Raw genomic sequence first — 16895 nt, 5'->3', positions numbered from 1 at the left:
GTTTTTAAATATTCCAGTTTTTTTAAATAATTTATTGATTTTTTAAAATTTTATTGTTTTTAAAAAAAAATTGTGGCTTTTTAAATATATATTTTTCAGATTTTTTTAACTTCACGTTTTCTAAAAAAATTAAAAATCTGCATTTTTTTAAAAAAATCGAAATTTATTATTTAAAAAATAATCTGAAATTTTGATTTATTATGTTAATTTTTAGACATTTTTCTTAATATTTCCAATAACACAAAAAATTAAACATTAAATGAGATTGGTAAAATGACGATCATGCCCTTAATGAGTTAACTTTGATTTAACGCTCCACCTTTAGTTTTCACGTTCTCGAAAAACTATGATTTCTCAACGAATCACACCCTTTTATATATATATATATATATATATATATATATATATATATATATATATATATATATATATATATATAGGGTTGGGTTTACTAAGGAACAATTTTAAACCTTATAACCAATGAACCAATTTTTTTCTCAACTTTTAGAGCTCATTTTCCATTGATATCAAATTTGATATGATTATTTTTATTTATTTTATTTTTTTGATTTATTAAGATTCAGACTGTGAATCTTTGCAGATTCGCAGTGTGAATCTGAATAGATAAAAAAAATCGAATTTGATATAAATGGAAAGATGATAAAACATTATGAATTTATATGAGGTGAGGTTACGTAGATAACCATTATTATTAAGGAACCAATGAAGTAATCATGAGTATAGAAAATCATTTGACGCACATACACCAGACTATACCAAATACTCACCTCCTTTTTCGTTTATTTTTTTTAGGGTATATTTTTTATCGAAAAAAAAAATTGAATACACCATTGTTCATCTTTTTTGTTCTCTTTCCATAGAGATCTATATTGATATATAAAAAAAATAAACTTTTTTTCCAAAAAAAAAACTCATTTTGTTTTGTTTTTTTTCAATATTCAGGTTTATTTTTATCCCAAAAAAATCTAAATATACCAAAAATCTCAATTTTTGTCTTCTATTAAAAAACATCAACATCGATAAAAAAAAATCAAATTCACATTGTGAATCTGAACTGTAAATATTTTTATTTTAACATTCACAATGTGAATTTGACTTACTATTTAAACTCTTTGACCATTCACAAATTAATTTAGTGAAATTTACATATGAATCGAAATATATATATATATATATACATGTAATTTTATAATATTTTAACGTTTTGTATTACTAATAAATTAGTTTTGTAAAAAATCAACAAATGGATTTATTCACACTATGAATCTGAACTGTATATAATTCAGTTTTCAGAATTTACAATATAAATCTGACTTACTATTATTTACACTATGAATCGAGCTAAATTTAATTCAGTTTTTTGCAGATTCACAATGTAAATCTGAACTGAAATATCATTTTTTTTTGTTTTTTATACATCAATATGAATCTATGTTTAAAAAGTATAAAAAATATGAATTCTAATATATTTATTATTATTGTTTTTTAAATAAACCTTAGCTTTCAAAAAATAAAGAAAATAAAGTTAGTTTTTTTGAAAAAAAAAAGTCGCTTATATATATATATATATATATATATATATATATATATATATATATATATATATATATATATATATATATATATGGATCTTTATTTAAAAAGGACGAAAAATAATGAACAATGGTATATTCGCGTTTTTTATTGACAAAAAATATAGCCTAAAAAAATTAAATTTAAAAAAGGAAGTGAGTTTTTGATATAATCTGGTGCATGCGCGTCCAATATACATATCTACAACCCTTCCTTTGATCATCGATCGCTTTAAGTTCCAACACTTTGGATTGGTTTATTGATTAATAATGGTTCTCTATTGAACTTTTCCCTATATACCGAAAAAGAAATGCTTGTTCATTGACTTATTAATGAGAAAATGTCAAGAATGTAAATGTTTTAACTTTTTGTTTAGAACTCATAACAACCTTTTTTAGAGGGTGATTTATGTTTCATTCATTATTTTAAGTGGACCTAATAATCAACATAAGACAATTGGCTGATTGAGATAAGGTTTCACTTTAACCTTTTAACATAAAAAACTTTTAAAGACTTGATAAAATTGTGTTGAAGTACTCCATGACCTTTGGTCTGTCCTTTTTATTAATCTCCAGATGTGATAGGGGGACCATCTTCTCTGAGATAATCATCAAGAAGTGACATACATCTAGTCATGTGCATGGAAAAACCACTATCTAGTCATGTGCATGGAAAAACCACTATCTAAAACCATTATCTAAATATGAAATATGTTCACCTCGCAGACGTAATTAACAACTAACAACTCTCACAGCCAATGAACGAGTGCTACACACCACCTAATAAACCACACAAGGTAAACACTTAATCCACCTTCTAAAACTAGCCAATTCACCAAAAGTAAAATAATTCAAAAAGCCAACGGTCAAAGTCAACTTCAGATGGTCGCCACGTCATGGTTTCTGTGTTTGGACAGCCTAATGGATTCAGACCTTAATCCATTAAGCCCTAAAATTATAATTTCCAGAAAGCTTCGATGGACACTAAGGGCTCATAAAAATCTAAACTTTATGGACATGCATGCCCCATTCATGTCCTTTTCCCAAGCTAGGTCAAAAGGTGGAAATATGACTAAAAACTCATGCAAAGTTCACAAACCACATCCAACTCTTAGATCCACAGAATATAATGCTCATGGGACTCAGAAAAGTCATAAATGTGCAAACTTTATTCCACCCACTCACTCTAATCAAAACCATGCACCATAATGGGTTAAAACAACCTAGATCTAAGAGAATCATAAAGATGAAAACTTGAATCCTTACAAATGTTCCAAAAAATGATCTTAAAGATGGGGTGGTATTTCTTTGCTTGATCATTGAACCAAAAATTCTTCTTCTTCCTTCAAAGTACACCAAAACACCAAAGATAAGCATAAATATGAGAAACAGAGAGAAAGAGAGAGAGAGAGAGAGAGGTTTAGGGTTTCTTCAAGTCTCTTGGAGGTGATGGAGGCTGAGTGTGAAGAAAACCCTAGACTTTACTTCCCTTAAATAGAGCCTTAAGCCCGAAATTAGGGTTTTCCCAAAAACAGAAGCCACATCGAGGCCAATATATTGCCACGTCACAATAGCCAATTTGAGGCACACGATTAAAATGACAATGTCATGTCGCGGGGATACATCTGTGAAGGTTTGTATCGATTGGATACACTTCAATTATAATTATGAAAGTAAAGCTTAATCTAAGAAAATAAAGAACAAAAATTAAACGACACAGAGAGTTCTCCAAATTGTTCTTTCACCAAGAAAGATTTTTTTCTTCACCAAGAAGACGGGTTGTCACAAAGACGATTACGACTCCAAGCCATGTTCTACAAAATTAGGGTTTACCCTAATGTTGTATATATACTAATCTATACTAGTATATCCCTTAATCAATGACTAATCTATACTAAGAACCGATCTTATCACAAAGATACCGGATCTGTGATCTATTCTATAATTATCTATATCATTACCTAAAATACAAAAGATTACATAGAATAACAACGTTATACGCTCACGTTGATAAGCTTGCATGTTGGCGCTGTCGATGTTGTAGATGGTGACGCTTACAGATAATGTAGAGTGTTTAACTCATCAGATCATAAGGTGCGACCTTACAATCTCCCCATCTGATGATGTCAAAACTAATCTTCAATTAATTCTTTAGCTTGTGGTCCCTTTGAGAATAAGAATGAATTTTTAACTCTTCAGCTATAACGAATGCTCCTCCTAAGAATAAGAGTGACTTCCCATTTTTTTGATTTTCAAGCAGTTGAGATAGCAGATCTGGCTCGGTTATGAAGTGCAGCGGACGAACGAAGAAATGATGAGCTGAGGATTGTTGGGGTACAAAGTTATTCATGATTGACTTTGTAAATGTTTGACTTTTGTAGACCCACTTGCATGTGGTGCATTAGCCTTGTGACATGAGATAGAGAGTGAGAGAGAGACATGTAAACACCTCTATATAAGGTGGGTTCATACCACTTGTAGAGGTGTGCTTGAGAGGTGTAAAAGTTGATTGTGTGAGTGTGTGTTATTTATGTAGATGTAGATCTATGTCCTTTTTTGTAACACCATACATATTCAATACATCTCTTGAACACCCAAATCACCATGTTCATTGTGTAATCTTTAATTCCGCATGCCAAACCATGTTCTTTAGTCACTACAATTGGTATCAGAGCGGGTCTTCAATGATCAACATGATTTTTTGAAGAACGATTCTCGGTTTGGCAACATTTGTCACAATTGGAGCAATTTTGGTGAGTCTCTCTCTATGATCTCTCTTAATTTCATTGAATTCGTACTTTGCGTTATTGTTTCTTGATCGTTTGATTCATTGGATCTAATTCGTTTCAATTCCCTTTATTTGATCCAATTAATTTTTGTTTAGATCTAGCCCAAAATTCATTGTGATCCATTTCTTTTTGATTCAGCCCAAATTTCAATATATTACTGTTCATATTTCGTTTATTCAAGCCCAAACAATCAATTTGATACTGTTCATGTCCAAATATAATTCGTGTTATGGATACTGTTCATTTTTTTTTTGTTATCAAGCCCAGTTCTCGATCCAATATCTTAAAACAAAAAGTCCAAATGTTCAATTAAATCAAATATACGATTCGCTGACTCACTCTTATTCATTCTGTGCATATACGAGTTGTACATCTTGATATTCTTGATATTGCAAGCGATTTATCTGTTGAGTCATCGTTCTTGAGTTCTGATTTCATTTTAACGCTTCTGAATAATCGATTAGAGTTTGTTTCGATTGTTATATGGGCCTTATGAATCAGTTTCATGCTTTGTGTTCATTCTTAAAATCGATTTTGTTCAAGTTCAAGTGAAGAAATCGGAAATTGGTATTTTGATTTGGATGAATATGGTCAAGAACAACATGGATTTGATGAAGAACAGCTAATGGAACACCTTTTGATCTGAAAATGGCCATTAGAATCGTCAATTTCGTGTTTATGGTTCTTTAACTTTGAAAAGTCAAACATGATTTATATGGGTTGATTCATTGAATTGAATGTTGAAATCGTTGGTTTGAGTTTAATATGAGATATGGATGTCGAAATCATGATTGATTGGAGGATAAATTTCGAAAATTGTTGGCTTTATGGTCTTGATGACGAATGGGACTTGAAAGAAGGAACGCACTGAGAAAAGTCGATTTATTTGTTATCGATGTCTGGAAAAGCGAACAATTGATGTTGATAATCGAAGTTTTTGGTTATCAATCGAAGATTTTGGGAGTCGGCCGTCAATATTTGGAAGTTATCGAGTCGATGTATTTGATTTTGATGTGCGAAGGCTTAGAAGTAACTGAGATTTGAAATCTTCGAAATTGAGTACTAGTCGATGATCGATGCTTGATAACGAACATATAGTTTTGGGATGTTTGATCGAATTTCAATGTTTCAAATGGTGTTGATTGTTTGGAGTCGAAAATTGTGGTTAAACTGGATTCTATTCCTTTGATGTCAAACTGATTTCCCTTTTTGATATTCGTTAGCTGTGTGAATGATGATTGATAACGAACTGTTGATGAATGGAGTTGGAATCGATTTTGGGGCTAAATCACGAAAGATTGATAACAAGTGACGAAGACTTGATGTTGAGTTTCTGTTAAACGAACGATTTTATTTGGATCTTGATTCAGTGGTTGAATGATTCAGACAAGATTCAGAGGCTTCGTGTGCCTTCGTTTTCGTTAAAATGGCAGTGAATTTTTTTTGTTGGTTTGGTGCTATGATTGAATCTACGAAGGGGAGAGAGAAAAACTTTCGTTAAAATCGTGCTCAAAAGTTTCGTTCATATGGGCAGATGATTTCGTACGAAGGGATGAAATTTCGTACGTTTGCATGAAGCTTCGTACGTTGCTGTGAATTTTTTTTCGTTTGATCGGGGAAGATGAAGTTTCTTACGAATTGAAGAAAATTTCGACAAATTAATGCAAAAGGCAAATGTTACGAAAATGGCCCCTAAACTTACGAAAGTTTAACATCTTTTACAACTCTTCGAATGTTGGGACAAATTTTCGAATGTTGGGATAATTTTTCGTATGTTTGGAATGAAAAAGAAGAATTTTCGAATTTGGTCCCTGAAATTTCGACAATTTGGCAACAAGTATCCAATTTCGACAAAAGACTATTTCTGCTGAGAATTTGAAGAAATTGCATTTCAGGCCCCTACAGCTTATGCGAATTGACGCTTTCTACCCAACTTTGAAAAAGGGGGAGAGTTTCGCATTTTTGGCTGTTTTGGACGCACCGGGTCACTACAGAATTTTGAAATTGACAATTTCTACCCTTTTTTGAGAAATTTTGTCAAAGGCGGTCCGTGAACGAAGCTAAAAATTGAAGATTTTTTTTGGGGTTTTCCGGATTAAAGCACAAAGTTTATGGCACATGTTAAGGGGGAGTTTTGACGTGAAAAATTCCGAATAGAGCACGTTCTCTTTCCTGATGGGTTTTATGCATAAGAACAATCCTATGTGCTCATACAAACCCTAATGCTTGGATCTAGGTTTCTCTATTGTACATGCAATGAATCCAAGACTTATAAACCCTAATCTAGCATACATAATTTCGAAATTAACATATAACATCAGATCTAGATGTTTACCTCTTCAAATAGTAGCTTGAATCTTCTTCTCTTGAGCTTAGAGTCACAATTGTAACTCCTCTAATGGATCACAAACACCACAAGCAAGAAGGCAACTTTGAGAGAGGAGGGAGGATGCTTAATTTCGGCCTAGGGTTTTCTCTTGGGAACAAGTGGCAGAAAATTGAAGACTATGGGTCTTATTTATACTGTAAGCTGCTAGGGTTTCAGTCTAAACCCTAATGGACAGCTTAATGACCAAGCAGCCCAAGGAACCTTCTGGAATAGGGCCGTGGACGAAAATATGATGATCCTTCATCATAATTTCATTCCCCCTTAGTCCATTAGGTTTCCCTGCCCAAAACTCAACTATCACACATTTGACAGTTTATGCCCCTTTATTTAATTAATCTCTTTTAGTCACCAAATTAATTTCTAATTAATTTATGACAAATACTAATTAAATAAATATGATTTCTCCTTTAATATATTATTCTTATAATATATTAATAAACCATAATATCCTCTCTCTTTCCTTAAATTACCTTGTCAAGTTGCTTTGGTGAAAGCAACCCAAAAGGACCATGCATAACCGGGTCAAGTACATGCCAAACATAGTTACGGGCTTAGACACTAATCTAACAGTCTCCCACTTGGAAAAGTCTAGTAACTATATCTCACATATGACTTCAGGATTCGGTTAGCAATCGTAGCTCTTATACGCTTCTGTCAACTCTGATCAAAAATCCTGTCCTTCAGATAAGGGATCGTATAATCCCCTGTTCTAGATATCATGCCGACAATACTTATTGTCCTGCATTTTGTTTCTCGATCTCTGATTTGTTCGACATAGAATTCAGTTGAACACATCAACCTCATCCTGAACGGGCCCGGCTCATAAGTCAAACCAAATCATCGAGTGGCCAAGATATCGCTTTTATACTCTTAGAATAAAAGGAACATAAAACTTCGACTTATATGCTTTTATTATCTACTAGCTAAGTTACACACAATAATACGTTTTATAACATCAAGTTACTGATGCGTTTTCGTATTATCAATGCATAATCAACTAGCAAACAATAACCATATCTCTAGGTTTAAAGATTATATGATATTATCATCTTGCGATCACTTGTGATATCTTTCATGAAGTGATACTAGCAAGTGCGGGTTTATTCCAATGCTCAAAACATATTTCATAAGCACTCATAAACTTTATAGCAAACCTTTGCTATGTCTAAAACCTTTTAGACAATCTACAAACAAATTTATGACAATCTTCTTTCATATCTACTTCCAACATATGAGCGATTGTGGACTGTTCGAACAATCTTATTATTCAGGAAGTCAAAACATGCAAAATGGAAATAACAGATAAATAATCAACACAAGATAGTAACTTTCTTATAAAAACACACCTTTATTTAATCATCAAAATGTTGAATACAAAATTACCCATTACAAATTTCCTACCTATCTAATCTAAACTAATATCGTCCTTTAGCCCAACGCTCCTAGTGTGCTTCAAATGCTTGACCCTACTAAGTCCCTTCGTAAGGGGATCTGCTGGGTTATCTTCTGACGATACCCTCTTCACAACGAAGTCCCTCTTCTACCCGATGTCTAATAAAATGGTATTTCCTGTCGATATGTCGAGATCTGCCATGATCCCTTGGTTCCTTGGTCAAGGCAACCGCTCCTTCATTATCACAGAAAATTTCCATGGGCTCCTTTATAGATGGCACAACTCCAAGGTCTCCTATGAAGTTCTTAAACCATATAGCCTCCTTTGACGCCTCTCTTGCCGCAATGTACTCTGATTCGCAATTTGAATAAGCCACGGTCTCTTGCTTAGAACTTTTCCAAGTCACTGCTCCTCCGTTCAGGGTAAAGACCTAGCCCGACTGCGATCGGTAATTATCCCAATCTGTCTAAAAACTAGCATCACTGTACCCTCGTACGCTTAAGTCATCACTCCCACCGAGGACTAGAAACCATTCCTTGGTCCTTCGCAGGTACTTAAGAATATTCTTAACAGCAATCCAATGTGCTCTACCAGGGTTCCCTTGATATCTGTTGACCATGCTCAAAGCGAAGGCCACATCAGGGCGAGTACAGGTCATAGCGTACATAATCGAGCCAACTGCATAAGCGTAAGGTACTCGACTCATATCAGCTATCTCTGCCTCTGTACTCGGGCTCTGAGTCTTACTCAGTTTGGTATTGCATTGAATTGGCAACTCCCCTTTCTTGGAATTTTCCATACTAAAACGTTTTAGTACCTTTTCTAAGTACGTATCCTGACTGAGTCCTATCAGTCTCTTGCTTCTGTCTCTCACTATCCTTATTCCCAGAATATACGAAGCCTCTCCGAGGTCCTTCATAGCGAAACATTTCCCAAGCCAGGACTTGACCTCCTGCAAGGTTGGGATGTCGTTTCCTATGAGTAGTATGTCATCGACATACAATACGAGGAAGCTCACTATACTCCCACTGGCCTTGACATACACACATGACTCATCTTCGCTTCGCAGAAAGCCAAACTCTTTGACCTTCTCGTCAAAACAAAGATTCCATCTGCGAGACGCTTGCTTTAATCCAGAAATGGATTTTTCAAGCTTGCACACCCTATTGGGATGCTTCGCATCGACAAAACCCTCTGGCTGATTCATGTAAACATCCTCAACCAACTTCTCATTTAGGAAAACGGTTTTTACGTCCATCTGCCAAATTTCATAATCATGAAACCCAGCTATTGCGAGCATTACCCTAATAGACTTTATTTTAGAAACTGGCGAGAAGGTCTCATCATAGTCAACTCCAGGAGTTTGAGTAAAGCCCTTCGTGACCAATCGCGCTTTATAAGTGTGCACTTTCCCATCCATGTCTGTCTTCTTCTTGAAGATCCACTTGCACCCGATTGTCTTACGACCTGGTACATTATCAACCAAATTCCAAACTTGGTTGTCATACATGGACTGAATCTCGCTGTCCATTGCCTCTTTCCTTTTAGCATACACTAGGCCTGCCATGGCTTCCTTATAGCTATTAGGTTCGTCCAGATTTACTAGTGTACTATTACTAATAAACGTATCCCCGTCAGTAGTAATATGGAAACCATAAAACTGGGGTGGAACACTAACTCTATTCAAGCGTCTAAGAGGTAAGGACTGGTCAATTGGTTCAACAGGAGTTTCCTCCTCAGGTTGAGCGCCAGTGTCAGAGGTTCCTTCATCTCCTGACTCTTGAAGCTCTTCAAGGTCAATCTGACTCCCACTGTCTCCTTGACTTATGAGTTCTCTCTCTCTGAAAACCCCTCTCCTAGCAACAAAGACAACATTGTCACTTGGTCTATAGAAGAGATAGCCAAAAGACTTCTGTGGATAGCCGATAAAATAACACTTCTCACTACGAGGTTCTAGCTTGTCGTGAGTCTCTTGTCTTACGAAAGCTTCACAACCCCAAACCTTGATATGTGCTAACGAGGGAGCTTTCCCTGTCCACATCTCGTGAGGTGTTTTGGCAACCTTCTTGGTGGGAACTATGTTAAGGATATGGGCGGTAGTCTCTAAGGCATACCCCCAGAATGAGATTGGTAACGAAGCATGACTCATCATAGAACGAACCATGTCCAACAAGGTTCGATTACGTCTCTCAGCAACACCATTCAATTGTGGCGTTCTAGGAGGCGTCAATTGCGAAACTATTCCGCATTCTTTTAGATAGTCGTGAAACTCAAGACTCAGGTACTCTCGTCCTCGATCAGATCGAAGCATCTTGATTTTCCTGCCCAGCTGATTCTCTACTTCATTCTTAAACTCTTTGAACTTTTCAAAGGTTTCTGACTTTTGCTTGATCAAGTAGATATATCCATATCTGCTATAATCGTCTGTAAAAGTCACGTAGAAGCGACAAGCATCCCTTATGGTGGATCTAAAGGGTCCACATACATCAGTATTCATGAGATCCAATACACGCTCACCCCTTTCACATGTGCCAGTAAAGGGTGACTTGGTCATCTTCCCATGTAAACAAGACTCACACACGTCATCGTCCCTAAGGTCGAATGACTCCAAGACTCCATCCTTTTGGAGTTGGGCTATGCGTTTCTTGTTAACATGGCCAAGGCGACAATGACACAAGCATGCTTTGTCCAAACTTGTGGACGAATCAATATTCAAAACATCATTTCCTAAATTATCTATAATTAACACAGATTCATAAATCCCATTACAAGGTAATGCATTGAAATAAAAAATACCATTCAAATAAGCATTAATAGAACCATTACTATTATCAAACGAATATCTGAAACCTTGTCTAAACAATCCATGAAAAGAAATGATGTTCCTTGCCATATCTGGCGAATAGCAACAATTATTTAAATCTAGCCCTAACCCATTACTCAACACTAAGGAATAAACTCCGATCTTGGTGACTGGTGAAGACTTCTTGTTTCCCATGATCAAGTTTATCCTTCCATGCTCCACTTCCCTACTTTCTCTTAGCCCCTGCAAATCAGAACAAATGTGGTAACCATATCCAGTATCAAGGACCCATGAAGTAGCAAGTGATGAGTTATTAGATTTAATTAAATACATACCTGCAAAGGTGGGCTTTATATTCCCATCCTTAATATCCTGCAGATATTTAGGGCATCTTCGTTTCCAGTGGCCCTTCTGGTGGCAATAGAAGCACTCTGCTTCCTTGGGGTCAGACGAGGGCTTAACAGAACCTGCTTTGGTCCCACTAGAAGAGGAACCATCTTGGGTCTTACCCTTATGGTGGCTCTTAGAAGGAGCCTTCCTCTTCTTACCCTTTCCTTGGCCGATTGCCAACACAAGAGCAGCTACAGTAGAGGATGATGCAACAGATTTGTCCTTGAGGTTGCTCTCAGCTGTCCTCAGGAGCCCTTGAAGTTTACTTAGGGTGACCTCTTCCTTGTTCATGTGGTAGGTCATTCTGAACTGGTTGTAGCAGGAAGGCAAGGAGTGGAGGATGATGTCGATAGCTAAATCCTCATCAAACTTAACATTAAGTTTGAGAAGACGATCAACATACCTTTGCATTCTTTGCAAATGGGCGGTTAAGGATTCCCCATTCCCCATCCTAGCGGTGATCATGTTGGTAATGATCTCATAGCGCTCTTGCCTCGCACTTTGGTGGTACCTGTCCATTAAATCTTGATGCATCTCATATGAATACATGTCCTCATTGGACTTTTGGAGTTCGAGGTTTATGGTGGCCAGCATGATGCAATGAACTTTCGTAGCATCACGCTCGTGGGCCTCAAAGGCGGCCATCTCTTCAGGAGTAGCTTCTTCTGGGTTGATCTTTTCTAGTTTCTCATCGAGGACATATTCTTTGTCCTTGTAGCGAGTTATCATGCGAATGTATCTCATCCACTCGTTGAAGTTCGACCCATCAAATGTCACTTTTTGACACAGGTTCATCAACGAGAATGACCCAGAAGTGTTGTTGTTTGCGTTTGCATTAGACATCTGAAATAGAAAGAAACAAAGTTTGAGTAGAAATGAATCCCCAATTAAATACCCAAATGAGAAATTAGGGCTAGGATCCAACAACATTATTTACAACTTAGAAAAGGGATGCCGTAATCTAAAAGTAAATAATTTGAAGGTAAGTGAATGACGATTCACTAATTTTCACCATGAAAAACGAAATAGAGATTAAGTTTTAAATGTATTTGAAAATTCCTAGATTTCTTTTGAGATTCATTGAACGTTTCAATGCCATGTTTAAATCTCAATATGCACTTCCAATTTGCGACTGGGATGCCGAGGATCGCAAACAAGTTGTGAATAACCATGCGAATCAACATGGTGCACCCAATGTCTCTATCATCTAATCAATGTGTCGGTTAGCCACGCACACTCCATTGATCTATGATAAACATCGAGCCGCTCTTTGTCACCAATGTCAATCCCAAATTAGTGTGCCGGTTAGCCACGCACGCTCCACTAACGTTTGACAGGGGTACAAAGTGTAATTCCGTGGAATAGCATCATTTTCATATTTTACCCTAAAGTAACTAAGATTGGGAATTTATAAAACAATGTAGTTACTTTAATATTTCCATTATACTTATAATGAGGAATTAGGTGCCCTATCCTATCCGTTCGGCTAACGACCCTCCACCAGTCAAGCAGGCGGTGGGTGTGAGTGTACACCCATTGAGCGCAATTTTATAGGCAGCAACCTTATACCCACCTTATAGACTGGCTTCGTGAATGAGGCCTACTAGCGATAAGACTAGCTTATTCTTATACATATATATATATATATATATATATATATATATATATATATATATATATATATATATATATATATATATTAATCTTGTAATAGATAAAGTATAAGATTGAATTTTAAACTTGTAAAATTCTATGGGTTGAAATTTAATTTTTTTTTTAAAATTAAACTTTTAATCAAAAAATTAAATTTCAAAACTTGAGGGCAAGTTTTGAACTTTTCAAAACACAAGGGATCAAATAACAAATAATATAAATCAAACAATTAATTTAGTTATTATCTATATTTGACCTAATTCAATTTCTTGCAAGATAAGTTACCCAATTAATTCAAATAATCAATTTTAATCATATAAGGAATTTATTATCTAATCAATTGGTAAATATCTTTTGTTTTTGGCAAGGATAGTCTCACAAAATCATTAAAATTCGAATTTTATCAGTAAGACCAGATTAGGTAACTATTCCACAGCAAAAACAGCAAGAAATCCTGATATTGCCTCTGTCTGACGATCCGACTCGCCGAGTCACTCATGGACTCGCCGAGTTGGGCTGACTCGCCGAGTCCATGAAGTGACTTGCCGAGTCCAGTCAAACAGAAGCCAGAAAAAACAATTTTCAGCATGTTAAACACACAAAGCATTCATACAACAGAAACCAATCAGGGCTCTGATACCACTAATGGGTTTTATGCATAAGAACAATCCTATGTGCTCATACAAACCCTAATGCTTGGATCTAGGTTTCTCTGTTGTACATGCAATGAATCCAAGACTTATAAACCCTAATCTAGCATACATAATTTCGAAATTAACATATAACATCAGATCTAGATGTTTACCTCTTCAAATAGTAGCTTGAATCTTCTTCTCTTGAGCTTAGAGTCACAATTGTAACTCCTCTAATGGATCACAAACACCACAAGCAAGAAGGCAACTTTGAGAGAGGAGGGAGGATGCTTAATTTCGGCCTAGGGTTTTCTCTTGGGAACAAGTGGCCGAAAATTGAAGCCTATGGGTCTTATTTATACTGTAGGCTGCTAGGGTTTCAGTCTAAACCCTAATGGACAGCTTAATGACCAAGCAGCCCAAGGAACCTTCTGGAATAGGGCCTTGGACGAAAATATGATGATCCTTCATCATAATTTCGTTCCCCCTTAGTCCATTAGGTTTCCCAGCCCAAAACGCAACTATCACACATTTGACAGTTTATGCCCCTTTATTTAATTAATCTCTTTTAGTCACCAAATTAATTCCTAATTAATTTATGACAAATACTAATTAAATAAATATGATTTCTCCTTTAATATATTATTCTTATAATATATTAATAAACCATAATATCCTCTCTCTTTCCTTAAATTACCTTGTCAAGTTGCTTTGGTGAAGGCAACCAAAAAGGACCATGCATAACCGGGTCAAGTACATGCCAAATATAGTTACGGGCTTAGACACTAATCCAACATTTCCTTCAAGGTTTTATAATCAAATTTCGATTATAAAAAGGGGGAGAAATTTATATTGAAATTCAAACTTCAATTTTTCATATTACGCGGATTTGAAGACCGAAGTGACCTTGAATTTTTGAAGTACACGAAATGATGCAAGTGGAAGTTTGGAAGTGATTTCATTTAGAAATGGGTTTGGTTTTATTGAAGATTTTCCTGGTGTGTTTTTATGCTCAACTTTTGGGTGATTATTTGGAGTTTGAGAAGCTCTTGATCATTCGTTGATGCTTGGTTTGTATGGTCTCACATCCTAGAGCCCAAATTGAAGAATCATGGAAGAATTGAAGATTTGAAGTTCATTTCGACATGTGTCACCCTTGTGGCTCGGATCACGTAGTTGCTCGAGTTTGGAAGATTTGAAGCGGGTCATTCATTACTAACTTTGAGGGGGAGAATGTTGGGGTACAAAGTTATTCATGATTGACTTTGTAAATGTTTGACTTTTATAGACCTACTTGCATGTGGTGCATTAGCCTTGTGACATGAGATAGAGAGTGAGAGAGAGACATGTAAACACCTCTATATAAGGTGGGTTCATACCACTTGTAGAGGTGTGCTTGAGAGGTGTAAAAGTTGAGTGTGTGTTATTTATGTAGATGTAGATCTATGTCCTTTTTTGTAACACCATAAATATTCAATACATCTCTTGAACACCCAAATCACCATGTTCATTGTGCAATCTTTAATTCCGCATGCCAAACCATGTTCTTTAGTCACTAAAAGGATGAATATGAGCCGAGAATGTGTAAATCATCTTAAGCCCTCCTTTGATTGTGCTTGGTTGAACATCTTGAACATCCAGTAGTTACTTCAGCTTAGGAAATATTATTCTCCCCTTTCTTGACATTAGCAGGAGAACAAAAATGGAAGAGAGTATCAGTGATGCAGCTTTGTAGTCTAGCATAGGATTGTGATGTGTCCTGATAGTGTGGGTTTAAACTATCATTCATCAACATAGTATTGCAAGATGTCATCAGCGTGTGATTTCATACACTGAATCATAAATCACTTTTATTATAAGAAAAATGGCAAGAGTGGATAGGTGTGTGTAATATATCACGGGCAATGATCTACTCATCGGCATAGATTTATCAAGCTCTCATCATCATATGGTACATTACACTGAGTCATAAAAATTTAAAGAAGAATGTAAGGGCAAGAATGGATTAGTGTGCGTGATAGCCTACAGTACATAGTCTAACCATCATCATAAACTTTTGAAATTTTATCAGTGTGTGATTTTACAAAGTGAATCATCAAGTTCTATATTAGAAGACTTGTGGAGAGAATGGATTGTTTTAGTCATGCCGAGGTGAAATCAGCGTGAATCATTAAAAATTTAACTCATCAACAAGAAGTGGTTTAAACTTTCGTATCATAGAGTAAGTTGTGATCTAGAATCAAATACTCACCGTTAATTCATATAGGTACCATGTCATAACTCAGACTAGGAGGTCAGGGACATGAAAAACCCTTTGTCATTCAAGGACGAGACAAGTATCTCTTACGTTGATGACTATGCAATCAAGGTAAGCCCTTGGGTTTTGCTCAATGTTTCAGTAGAACATGAGACTTGATGCATACGACAAGCATGCTTCCAGGGACAGGGTCAAGTGAGAGATGATTAACCAAGAAAATAATCACCCGAGTCTTATAATAATTTTTCTGATTTGGACCAGGCAATCTCACTTTGAAAGTTTAGACAATGCTAGACAGTCATCGTGAGTGGGTGACTCATTGTTCTCAGCAAATGGTCTCCCTGATGAGAAACTTAGAGAGATTTATGCTTTGAGGGACGATGATGCATCAAAAGTTGCATGTTAGGCTTAGAGTTTCCATCGTCAGATTCCTTTTAAAAAAGAATGGTACAAAAGAATAAAGAATATAAGAATACAAACAAAAGAGTTAGTCAAACAAGAAAATAGTTTAAACAACAAAATATGTGCAGCTTTTTCATAAATGCGATAAAGACTCGTTCCATCAAATAGAATTGAATAGTCATTAATGCACTTCCATTTTCCGAAATATCTACAACTTGAAATTTCATCTATAAAAGAGAACAAACAAGATCCACCATATCACACAAAAACAACACAATTCATAGTAAACAAAGTGAGAGAATGCCTTTAATCGTTGAGATTCTGAAGATTGATTCCAAGCTTCATGTTCACCAAGAAGAAAAGAAGAACATGAACCAGTCTTTGTAACCAACGAGTTAGAATGATCCAATCTTTGTAACCTTCAATTTATAAGAGTCACCAAGACAATACTTGAAGGTTCCATTCATTGAGATCCATGAAGGAAGAGAAGGTGGGATCACTGTCTTATTGAAGACGCCTGTGGATCTTTGAGGTGATGGAGAGTTAATGACAAGGTCCCTGGAAGTTAGGTGTGCCATGTCACCAAACTCCAGTT

Source organism: Lactuca virosa, chromosome 4 (genome assembly GCF_052849685.1).
Source record: "Lactuca virosa cultivar CGN04683 chromosome 4, Lactuca_virosa_CGN04683_v6, whole genome shotgun sequence".
In the NCBI taxonomy this organism is placed as follows: Eukaryota; Viridiplantae; Streptophyta; class Magnoliopsida; order Asterales; family Asteraceae; genus Lactuca; species Lactuca virosa.
This window is presented reverse-complemented; position numbering follows the sequence as displayed.